The sequence below is a fragment of the Channa argus genome, chromosome 13 (assembly GCF_033026475.1).
Source record: "Channa argus isolate prfri chromosome 13, Channa argus male v1.0, whole genome shotgun sequence".
In the NCBI taxonomy this organism is placed as follows: domain Eukaryota; kingdom Metazoa; phylum Chordata; class Actinopteri; order Anabantiformes; family Channidae; genus Channa; species Channa argus.
The window spans coordinates 9987950-10000053 of NC_090209.1; the positions used below are offsets into that span (position 1 = coordinate 9987950).

The following is a 12104-nucleotide window of genomic DNA, read 5'->3' on the forward strand; positions in this document are numbered from 1 at the left end:
GCAAAACACAGGAAATAAGTATTTCCCAAAATGTCGGAAACCTTTGACAGATCTATGTTTTACATCTAATTACAGTATATTTTTTATTTCCAAATATATAATTAGATAGAGTTATAGATTCGTGCCATGTTTCAGCAATGTCCTGGGTTCTTGTTCAACCTGGGACATTTCTTGAATGTCATACAGCTTCTGCCATCCCATGTTTTCTTTTTGCTTTTCTCTTCACTATCAAAGTATGGCTACAAATGTAGAAGTAATCAATGAAAAAAAGATTGTTATAACTTGTAGATTAATGTATATTACATATATCTGAACAGGTTTAATGGCAATTAATTCAATTTCAGTTAGGATGTTAGTTCAGTTAATGCTGTTGCAAACAGTGTAGCAAGTCACTCAACTGGACTGCATTCAAAATATAGCTTTGAGAAGGAAAGAAAAAAAAGAATAATTTCACATTTAAATAACATTGTCAGTTCCCTTAGTTTTTAAGCATCTTATGTCCCTCACGCCATCTTCCTTGTTTGTATCTTTCTGGCTCAGTATGCTCTGTTTTTTCCCAATAATTGAAGTTAAGTGAAGTATAGTTTTTCTGTTTGTGTCTACACACCATGAGGTATGATCCACTACAACATGTAAATGCTCCTGCTGCTTCTTAGAGGTTACACACCAAGCACTCAATATCCAATGTTGATTACATATTATGCTCTTAAACAAAACACTGTCAATCAGCAGCTCCAATCTGGGCCCAAAGGGAGAAGCGCAGAGGATGCACAGTGCTGCTGTGACAGGGGGCATCTGTTCCAAATGTTTAAAACAGCACAGAGGAGAAAGATGGAGGGAATGAAAGAGGACGAGAACGGGTACAGACACGCGGCACACACACACACACAACAGGATAAACAATCACCTAATGGGCACATGAAATCCCTGGCACAACAAACAGCCCACACTTTCTCCCTCATTCTCACCTCTTGCTGTCTGACAAAAAACACACAATTGAGCAGCTACAGACACACACACACACACACACACACACACACACACACAGGACTTCTGAATTGCTGTGTGTCACTCACACCAAACCTCATATGTCCACTTTGCTCATGTCTAGGTATCATATTATCGAGTCAGTAGCATCTCGCTCACTTTCACAAGAATGAAGCAGGATATGTGCATGGATGTGAGTGTGTGCGTGTGTGTTTTTTTATGTGTCAAGTATTGATCTACGCACTGCTAAAAGAATAAAGTCTGTCCTCACATTTAGCATGTCGCTATTTATCATCACATCACTGTGCCATGGCACCACCTGAAGCGTTTCCATATGCAAAAATGATTATTTCATCAAGACACTTATTTTTCAATAATAAAGTAACTCTACATATTTTACCATAATTACTCCTATCAGCACTGTTTATAATATATAGTTTTTAGTACCTTTGTACTTTAGGTAACATGTAGGTAAAGTGCTTAGTACTTTTACTTTAGAAATAGATTTGCATTGGTGATTTTAGTGCAGGATTTATACATTTTCTGTCAAACCACTTCCCACGTCCTTCTAGAAAATGTTCACATACATATTTTTAAGTCATCTTTTGTTTGTTAACATTTACTGCCATTACAGATCCACACAACGTTACAAATTTATGGTTTTAGAAAGCCATGCATATTGACTTTAGATTACTATCTATTACACGGTCAGTATCATGACATCCAAGACAGACTCCCAACAAACATGTATGTCTATGCATGGATGTTTACAGATTTACAAAATAAATTACTTATCTAAAGACCTAAAGTCCACCAATGTCCAGTACAGGTTCTGTATGTTAAAAGTCTTTGCAGACATCCAGAATGGATTAAAATTGCCTATCTAAGAGTGAAGAACCTTTTTGATGGTCTTATCTAATAATTTCCCTCTGTTCCTCATTGAACTGTCCTCTGTCCAGCCTTCCTGATGTCTTTGGATTCTGATTGGTTGGTCACCTGGTTTGTTTCCCCTCGTGTAGATGTGGGTGGATTTAGTTCGGGAGGTACTGTATATCTGTTTGGGTACCCGTTGCAGGGGTAAACCCCGGCTCCTCCATTCAACTTCTCAAAGTATCTTTGGTTAAGTTCTTCCTGGTGTGTGAACATGTGTTTGTCTTCACTTGTAAGACAGGCTGGATAACGTATACAAAATAAGTAAATGTAAATTTGATGTATTAATGCAACACTCCTAGGACATGCTTAATGCAGTGATCAGAAGACATCCTTGAACTAATGTCACAAAAACATTTAGAATCTTTTATAGCTGTCAATGACCACAAGACATCCTGAAAAGCCATTGAAAGAACTTTGATTTCGAGCCCTGTGAAAATGTCTACTGGACATAAAATGAACATTCATTAGATGTCCTGAAAATATGTTCTGACGTAGGGGAGCTCTTCTGAATGTGACCAGACTTAAAATAAACACCCTTGGCCTTTGGCTGCCTTGGCCCGACTTTGTTAGTGGGAGACAATCTGAAAGACATAACTTTAAATTTAGAAATTTGAAAGAGTCTTTTTTACTATTTCTGAAATGTAAAGAACAAAGAAATAATGGAATAATCAAACAAATTGATAGATTTCATAGATAACAAATAACCTAACAACAACAACATTAATATAAAAGAATGGATTAATTCTATTCCAGTAAGAGTTGTTAATTTATTACTGAAAATCTTGAGGTTACACATGGTTGCAGGTGTGAGCCTCCAAACTGAGAGATTCACAGACTCACAATGACAGAGACCACTAGAAATGCAGATAGAAGAGAGATGGAACATGTAAACACACATATAGTGTACTGAGCGTGGACTATAAATAGCAGGTTGTGGAAGCCAGTTTCTGTCCTCACTGGTAGTTCATAAAAAGCTATGGAGCAGGAGACACGTGTCCCTGAAGTGGCCTGTTTGAGTGTGTGCTATGACCTACATCCTGTTTCCTAATACTGGCCCATTCACTAACTGCTACTGAACCTGCATTAAAATATCAGAGATCTAAGATGGCCTATGTCATGAGTTACAAACACTGGATTTTAAGTGAAGAGAGGCTATCATCTTACAGATGATAAATGATGGTAATCTTTGTGGGCTAATATACATTCAAATTAAATCATATTCAGAACTGTCATGGTGGTAAGGCTTATATTTTAGAAGATGCATGTGAAAAAGATTAATTACACAGAGTCCAGTGTAGCAGCGCCATCACTCAGATTTTTGCAAGTCCACACTGCTACTGCCAGTACATTAAATGAGCTTGTATACTGTACCACGGGCAAAACATTTAGAGGCCATTTTATCTAGCGTCAGAGAAAAGCAGATTCTAAGGCCATCTGGCTACTGAATCTTTTACAATGCACAGGGTTCAACTTTCACTGTTCGCAGCCAAAGGTTTTTAATTAGATTTTCTTTTTTTATGCACCACATCATTTTGGCATGTTATAATAACAAACACTGACCCAGGCCTATTGAAATAAGTACTTTCACAGAGGTCAAGGAAAAAAACCTAAACAGGGTTACAGGGTCAAACATGGTCCTAACTGTACACTGTAATAAAATCCTAATTTTCAGGTTTCAAGAAATCAGGTTGAACTCCAGCCCTTTCGGTTTGGCTCATGAACGCTGATTAAACTGAGAGGCAAACTGTTACCTGTAGAGGCTGACTAAAAAGTTTGTTCATGTAGCTGAGTCCTGAGCGCTGCTAGTGAGACCTGTGTAACATTGTGTGCAGTAAATTCTTAGAAGACTAAAAGGATGAATATATTAATCTGGGACTAATGTTTCAACAATCACTGGATGGATCCACATGAAACTTCATTACATACATGCTTCTATCAGTGTGAATTGTGGTGATTCCCTGACTTTTTTTTATCTCACACCATCATCAGGTCAAAATTATAAAACTTCCAATACTTTATGAAAACTTTTATGAAAACAATAATTTAGAAAACCCCTGGAAAACTAATCGCATCCGCCTGAGCTGTCTCGTGTTCGGCACCAATTAACAAATGTTAGCATGCTTGTAAACTAAATTAACATGGTAGACATAATAAGCATTAGGATCAGCATGTTACCATAGTCAATGTGTGTATGTTTCCCTGAAGTTCGGAGTAAAGTTGTTACAAATCCAGAGCTGCTAGCACAACTCTACACTGTATTGTTGACTATACTATATCATAATTGATATGGCTTATCAGGTAAAAAAGCGTGACGACACGGTTTCCTGTCCTACATATTTCATAACTTTTCTTGAGCAACTAGTCAGGTAGTAAAGAAGCAACTGCAAACTGCAATATTTATGTTATCGCTTATAAATAATAGTTACTGTAACCTTGATTTTATGTTTATTAAAACTCAGCTGGAAAGTGAACCTTGAATCTAGTGGATGTAAACGTACACTGAGCAGTTTATGTATGTATATATTCATGTGCTATAAGAAGTGTGCTTCAAACAATACAGACATGCCCACGAAAATGAAGGGGTGTTTAATGTGCATATTTGCTACTTGTGATCTGTTAAATGATAATTGTTGTGTAACCAAATGTACATGTTGTATTTCTAGTTTTCTGTCATAATGTTCTGGCCTAGCCTCTGGTTCACTTTGATGCTGGAGGTGGAGGTCATGACCTTTTGCTCTGTTTGAGAGCTCATTGACTGCTCGGACAATTATCATCAGAAACACAATATATGTGCCATTATGTCCGTAATCATTACAGTTAAAGCTAATTTAGTCTGTTTGCAAAACAGCAACAAACAGAAAACTATCCCACATACACACACACTACTACCATCACATGCACAACTATAATCACACACCCACATGCGCGCACACAAACACACACAAATCCAGGTAAAAAAGGTCCTCCTATGCATTGACAATAAGCAGTGGGGCTGACAGTACTCCGATAACATTTGATACTCTGAATCACCTTCCTGCTGTTGATGGTCTAGGGAGCTTCCCCTTATTGTCTAACACAGACATACACACACTCGTAGACAATCATCACAGAGACATGCACATTGGTTCAGCCAAACATCTGCTGTTTTTAAACCCTGCTGGTTTTCAGTTTGAGTATGGGGGGGTGGCGCACACACAAGAACAAGCCACTTCCAGCTGACCTGAGAGTGAGATGAGCCTGATGATGGGACTATAAACTGTATAGGGAAATGGCTGTTTCTGTAGAAATTAATTGTGAAATATAGTTTTAGTTTAAACAGACATGTTTCCAGGATAAAAACTGTGTGTTTATGGGAAGTTAATGTTATAAAAACACAAACTAAGGGGTGACGTGAGAATGCATTACGTGCATATCTCAGAGCAGACAGAGAAGAGGAGGGGCAGAGATAGCAAACAGTCACACAGGGAGTTAGCAAGGGACTCTCTTGGGCTTCTAAGCCAATTACCGAAGCAGCATTGATTGAGGCAGCACTTAAAGTCCTCATCTACACAAGTAGTCCCTTAATACACTGGTCAGATGATGGGAACATCTAAACCACAAACTCTGAATAGATTAACATTATGGTGTGAAATCTGTGGGACTATTACAATATATTTGGTGTGAACAGGTGTTCAACTTATTTAATTGAAATAATGTGTCTCTCTTCATTTCAACTTCATGTTTAGGGGCTGAAAGTCTACTGCTGCCAAGATAGTGGACCTGTTTCTTCAGCCGTGACCAGCTAGCCTGGAGAACAAGGTGAGTACACCCTCAGTGGTGTAGCTGTGTTCAATCAGCACTTCCATCCCCCATTAAAAGGATTGCTGGCCCATAATGATTTATAAAGGGGAACAGAGAGCGAATCAATGTAGCGGAGGCCTTCAGATTAATGATTAAACAAATAGCAGCCACACTCCAGATCCTATCAGGGGCTGAGGTGCTGCTAAGAGCACGCCATGCTGTAGTAGGTTCAATTAACTACCATGGGGTTGGAGAAGCATCAGTAAAGAGCTACGAAGTCTCCTCTTGCATCCCACAATAAAACTCTCATTCAAATTCATGCATATATTCAAACGGCATTCAAAACTCACTACAAGCTCGTAGAGTATTTTTGTCAAAGTATATGTACAATGTTATAAAAAGGAGGAACCCCTTTTTGATACCAAATTCATGTTTCTAGAGTTTACATAGATGAAAGGTTTTTAGTTATTCTTCCAAAAATTCAACCATCTTTAAACTATTTTGTTTAAGCAGACTCCTTGTAGGACTGCTCTGTGCAGAGACAGCAATGAGCATTTACCACCATATTTGTTTAGGAGTGCCTGCAACTATTATTGCCATTATAGTCAAAGTATAAGGTGTCCTAAATTGTGTTTCAGTACCCCACGCATCTTACTGGCATTAGAGTCAAACAATTTCAAACAATACCTAGCCCTACATTTATGGAAAGGCTAGCGCTCTTTATGAAAGGGCCGTTTATTTATTTTTTTTTATGTAAAGCAGGTTTCTAGCTGTGATTGTTTGAATAAAGGGATGATGGAGTTACCCATTAAAGAAGGACACAGGACACAGAGGGAGAGAGAGGCCAGACACACAATACTGCTGCTGCCCAGCACAACAGGCCATTCTTTCAGCTCGCGCCACAACACTCCTCACAGCTGAGTCCAAGCCGCTATTCTCCTGCTGTTCCCCCTGTTCCCTCCCCATCTCTCCCCTTTCAGTACGAGGAACAAAAATAAGGGAGGGGAAGGAGCAAGAACATACAATCTGAAGTATCATTAACTGGAAATCGTGTAAAAATATAGAAAATATGGCAGGGTTTTTGTTCTCTTTCGCCTATTATAAAGCACTGTTTTAAGGGGAAATGGCCAGATGAAAATGGGGGGAATAGCTTTCTTATATAGTGCATGAGCAGGGGTGACTCAAAAAGGTAAAAATGCAGGCAAGCTGAAAGAAAAAAAAAAAGGTGAGATGTGGTTGAAAAAGCCAATGGCAGGCACAGGCAATAATGCCCTCTAACAGCAGGTGAGTGTGTTTAAACTTAGCCCCTTACTAAACACCATCTCAGACAAACCACATTCATTTGAATGCATTTACAGCTGTCATCACAGAACAACACATCGCAACTCATCAATACCTCAACACACATCTTCAAAGGAGCCGAATCCCACTGTTGCTTAAAAAAAACAAAAGAGAAAAATCACCTGCCTCTGTATTTCTGCCTCTGTGTGTATCCATCTTTCTCCCCACCCACATCTCTTTCAGTCTAATCCCGGAAGCCAGGGCATAACTCCCAGGAGAAGTAGACGTCACAGAATTACCTCTACACCACAACTGCTGCTGCTGCCGCTGCTTACCTCCCTGCACGTTATTCCACAGAAATATTTAAAATTAAAAATCCAAACAGGCAGAATTCTGCTCTTCCTCTTCCAGCCAAGACACCCATGGATCATCCAGTTGTCTGTGGGCGACTGCTAGCTTCCAGCTTGCGAGCTCATTCAGGCAGGCAGCTAGGAGGCAGCTGCCGTTTTTCTTCAAAGCTCCACAAGCAGAGCAAATTAGAAGTCCAGCCCAGCTTAGAGGCTAAGCCAATGTGTGCTATTCACACACCAGTTCCTGTCTGAGGCCAATGGCTGCAGCCCCACAGCCCCCCTGCATACTCCCGCCCACTGTCACCCTCCCTCCCTCTCATTTTCTCACTCTTTTCTCTTGCTCTCTCTTACTCTCCTCTGTCTTTCTTTCTCTTCTTCTCTTCTCCTGCTATCTAAGCCATAAATATAGATGCTTGACATTACCTAACACATGCTGCCCCCTGATAAACACTTAGCTCTGTGCAGGTCTTGTGACTGAGAATGCTGGGTTAAAGAAGGTTGTAGAGGGCAGCAGGACAGCATTCAGGATACAGGTGATGAAGGGAGGGGGTACAATATCATATAGTTTAGAAGGTATGAGCATAACTAAATATAAAACAGGAAACGTAAAGGCAAATGTAAATAATAAAGGTGTAAAAAGGGACACCTGACAGTGTTCTTTGGATTAGGCAGTCAAGAGTTAGTTGAAGGCTAGATTTATTTACTATGCTTTGACCGGACTAGACAAGAACGCTACCGCTTGATTAGGACCTTGGCAGATTAAGAGGTACTGGCAGACAAAAGGAAAGCTTGTACCTGGCAGTGCAGGCCTGTACCTGCATGGACATGGACTGCTGCCCAGGCAACCTCACCAAAAAACCCAGGAGCTGCCCTGAGGGAAGAAGACTGCAGATTTCTCTGTTTGACTTCACATATTCCAATCTCAGCCATGTGGCCCATGTTGTACCACAGCTAAAAGTTTGAATTGAATTAGATGGTAGGCTACTTAGGTTAGCAGCAGCAGTGGGACCCTAAGAATGTCACTTGTATCTGGGAAATTGGTGAAGGACAATTTTAGACCTTTTTTTAACATGAAGCTAATCTCAATTTGTACCTTGCTACAGATTGTTAATTTAATTTAAAAAAAAAAAAGTTATACTACCTGACGCTGGCCAACTAGCACAATAAAGCGACATTGTAGATTTTTTTTTATTAATGAGAATAGTTATATGTATGGAAAATACATTATCCTTCAGTAAATAAAAAAAATGTAAACACAACTTTCGTGTCTGTATATGATGGTAGAGCCAGCAGATTAGCCTGGCTTAGCATAGAGGCCAACAAGTCCTCCAACCTTTACACCCACAGAGGTCATTTGTCCCTACACTCTGATACAATCATTGCAGGACCTTTGTGGCCATAGTCCCAAATAGAAAAGCAGGCATCTGTGAAAGAAATGCACCCTTTCCACACCAAAATGGTGGATTTCTTTTCTTACAATGGCACCAAAAATGGAAGTTGGTGTAACACTATTTTTGCTAAGCAATCAAAAATGCTTTAATACATTTGTGGTTGGGTGTAGGCACAAAACCTCAAAGTAAAGTGAAGGCACTAAATGAAGATGGTTAAGGTAAGTAAAAAAGCCATGGGGAATCTTAGAAATCACAGCCTTCTGAACATCATATGATGTGTCACATGACGTGTGTCACATGACTAGTTATAACAACAGTAATAGCAGTAGTTCAGAAATGGCCAGCTACGGTCCAGCTGCAGCCCTGCTTATTTTCCAACTACCTACTGCTGATTACCCAGATCAGGAGTGCTTAAATCAATCTTGATAACTGGAGGTGACCACCTCTGCAGTATCTGGAAGTTGAGTCATGTCAATGGGACTTCTCTTTTTTTTAGTTAGAAACATTTCACTACAGTTCCCGTAGCTTCTTCAGTCTGTTCACAGTGTTCCAGATAACCACACCTGGATGACTAAGAGCTTCACTGAAACCACTCAAGCAGTTTCACACTGGATTTAAACTCTGGTCTTCTGTGGAAAATCCGCAGAACAGTAATCCATATCATTTGGATGTTTTTGGCAGCTTGTACAAACACCATAAATAGTTAAATAAATTACAGGACAGTCTCATGTAGACAAGAAGCATAAGGAAACAGCCAGCCTGGATGAAAGATTTAATGTTTATTAATGAGCATATTGTTTTTCAGTCCCCAGTCTTAATGCTAAGCTAATCAGATAATTATTATAAACATTAACAGATTGCAAAATGGACAATAATCAGCTTTTATGGCAACCAAACAAGATATTCAAATATTAAAATAAATTCAATGACGGCAAAAGAAAAGCACTAAAAGCTACAGATTGCTTTGGTTTGTAAAAATCGAAATATGTTTTGTATGAAGCTGAAATAATAATTATTGTTTAATTTTATAGACATCAAATGAGGCCCTGGAAAGAAGACAAATGTTTATCCACAGAAGTAAAAATGACTGGAACACAACAGAAGCCACATGAACACATGTGCACATATCTGATTTAAGATCAGACTGGTATCGTCACACTAACTGCTCTGAGGCATCGAGGCTAGCTAATACTGAGGAGCCACAGTCTGTAGGCTAGCTGGCAGGCACAGTAGATCCACTTCCAGACCATCACAAGACACTCACACAGAGATTAATGTCATAAAAGATTTTATGAATTGGTACAGTTCATTTCCTTCACCTCAAAGATGGGGTTATCACACTTCACTGACAACAAAAGCAGAGCTTCACTTTGCTGCCTGATATATTGTCAATGCCTATAAATAGTGCAGAGGATTAACACCTGCTTTAATCAACAATCCTAAACTCTCCTTTTGTTGTGTGTGGTGGACAGATCTCTCAGGCTCGCAATGAAGAGCTTCAGCTACACATAGCCATAAACAGAGAACTACATGATGCAGCTGTGGGACAAGATAGTGGTTTACCCATCATGAACTGATCACTTTAACATGTCAACTATCTTTTCATATTTATTAGAATTAGATCAAAGAATGATGGTCTTAAAGGCCTTTACAAACACAAGTATTACATTATTACGAGAGACACTTAATATTCATGATCACAGTGGGTGCTCATCAGGACTGATTAAATTAATACCAGGCTCGGAGTACAGTCTGTTCTAAACTGCAAGTGCAAAATAGAGGTTGTGTTGTTGTAAAGGGTAATGTACCATAGGATGCCTTTGAAATAGCTCTGGAGGCGATTGTCAACATAAACGACATGAGAGACCTCAGCCTCCAGTGCTACCTTCCACCTACTTGACAATCACACTGATGGTTAACCAACAAGGAAGTACTGCAGCTCTTTTGGCCTTTGTGTAGTAGTATTCATTTTGATGTTAACAAACGATGTCTGCTTGTTACTGTGTCAAAATTTGGCAATGAATACACTAACATAAACATTAAACATGAAGCTCTCTCTCTCTCTCCCTCTCTCCCTCTCCCTCTCTCTCTCTCTCTCGCAGACAAACAGAAGCTGAGGCCCACTCATCCGTTGTAAGAATGAATGGCCATCATTAGCATGAGGTTCCACGGCAGCACCCTGCAATGCAGCGACACACACAATGGCGAGTGCCACGCTTCCCCCTGCCTTTCCCCAGAGAAGTCCTTTTGTTTGAGCAGCATCTGGACCTGACCTCCATGCATTTGGGGCTAATGACCCCCTTTCTCCGCTCCTTCTCATCTCCTCATCTCTCCTATGCTAACCTCCTCTCAAAAACCTGCTCTGCTTCTACAGCAACCACCCCTCTCCTCCTCCTCGTCTTTCCTCTCCTTTTCTATACCCTGTCCGTTCTTCACACACAGATACCCCCCTCCCTCCCTCTTCTAGCAAATGAGAGCAGCCATCTCCTGCTTCTTGAAAAGAAGCTCTGTGTACTAGTGGGCCTTACACAAAGCCTGCAGGGTGAATTAGAAAACCAAAGAGGAAAAAGCACCAGGGCTACTGGCCATCTGTCCCTCTGGGCTGGACGTGCCTGCTCCAAGTGTGCCTGCCCCTCTCTTCCCTCACATAATTCCCTCCCCTACCCCCACCTTCCCTGACTCCCTTAGCCTATATACACAGCATCCACCACACACTATGCCATGAATACATCACAAGCTTCAGATGGCGGATGGCAGTGAGTGTGGGAAAAAGAAGAAGGAAAGAATAAGGAGCTGCCACTTGCCTGGATGCAAAGTGAGCCAGTAGCCAGCAAATCAAGCCGTAATCCCTTTCTTTGTGTGAGCGGCAAGCAGAGAAATTTGTCTTCAACAATGATTTCCCCAAGATCGGCAGTGGAGTGGAAAACAAGGAAGCAAGGGAGCGAAGGACAGCGAGAAGGGAGGGAGGAAGAGAGAGGAGGAGATGGAGGGGTTAGAGCAGCAGAGGCAGAGGGACAGCAGGAGCAGCTAGAGTGTGACAGAGAGAGACAGAGGAAGGCAGCAACCACCACCGAGCCACAGGGACGCTGACACTCACTGGAGGATTTGAAGTGAAGAGAGGAGAACGACAGAGAGTGGGAGCGGGAGGGAGAGATCAGGTGGGGGGAGGGAGCATTGGTTTGCTCTGTGGCTCAAACGCTGGGATGAAGCCATGATAACCCTCATCCCCAAGCAGCAGCTGTAGACGTGAGAGGGAAATGAATGCCACAAGAGGGCAACTTCTCTATCAATTATGACATTTGCTGCACGTGATAACAATGGCCATCTGTAGCAGCAGGCTGTTGAAAGAGAGGGGGAGCAGGGTGGGCTGACCGGGGGAGGG

At 40.9% G+C, this 12104-nt stretch overlaps 1 protein-coding gene across 13 annotated transcripts in view; it reads right to left on the minus strand.

The window, feature by feature from the left end:
* The window catches only part of LOC137139443 (membrane-associated guanylate kinase, WW and PDZ domain-containing protein 1-like), an 83882-nt gene that overhangs the window by 38696 nt on the left and 33082 nt on the right, over positions 1 to 12104 (minus strand). For 2 of the 13 annotated variants that reach the window (XM_067526685.1, XM_067526687.1), the window contains exon 1: positions 7317 to 7523. The exons of 10 other annotated variants lie outside the window; for them this stretch is intronic. The gene's annotated coding sequence lies outside the window, so the exon portion shown is untranslated. Of the gene's footprint in view, positions 1 to 7316; positions 7524 to 11526; positions 11820 to 12104 lie in introns of those variants that run through there. One more of the 13 variants, XM_067526684.1, reaches the window with a different exon arrangement.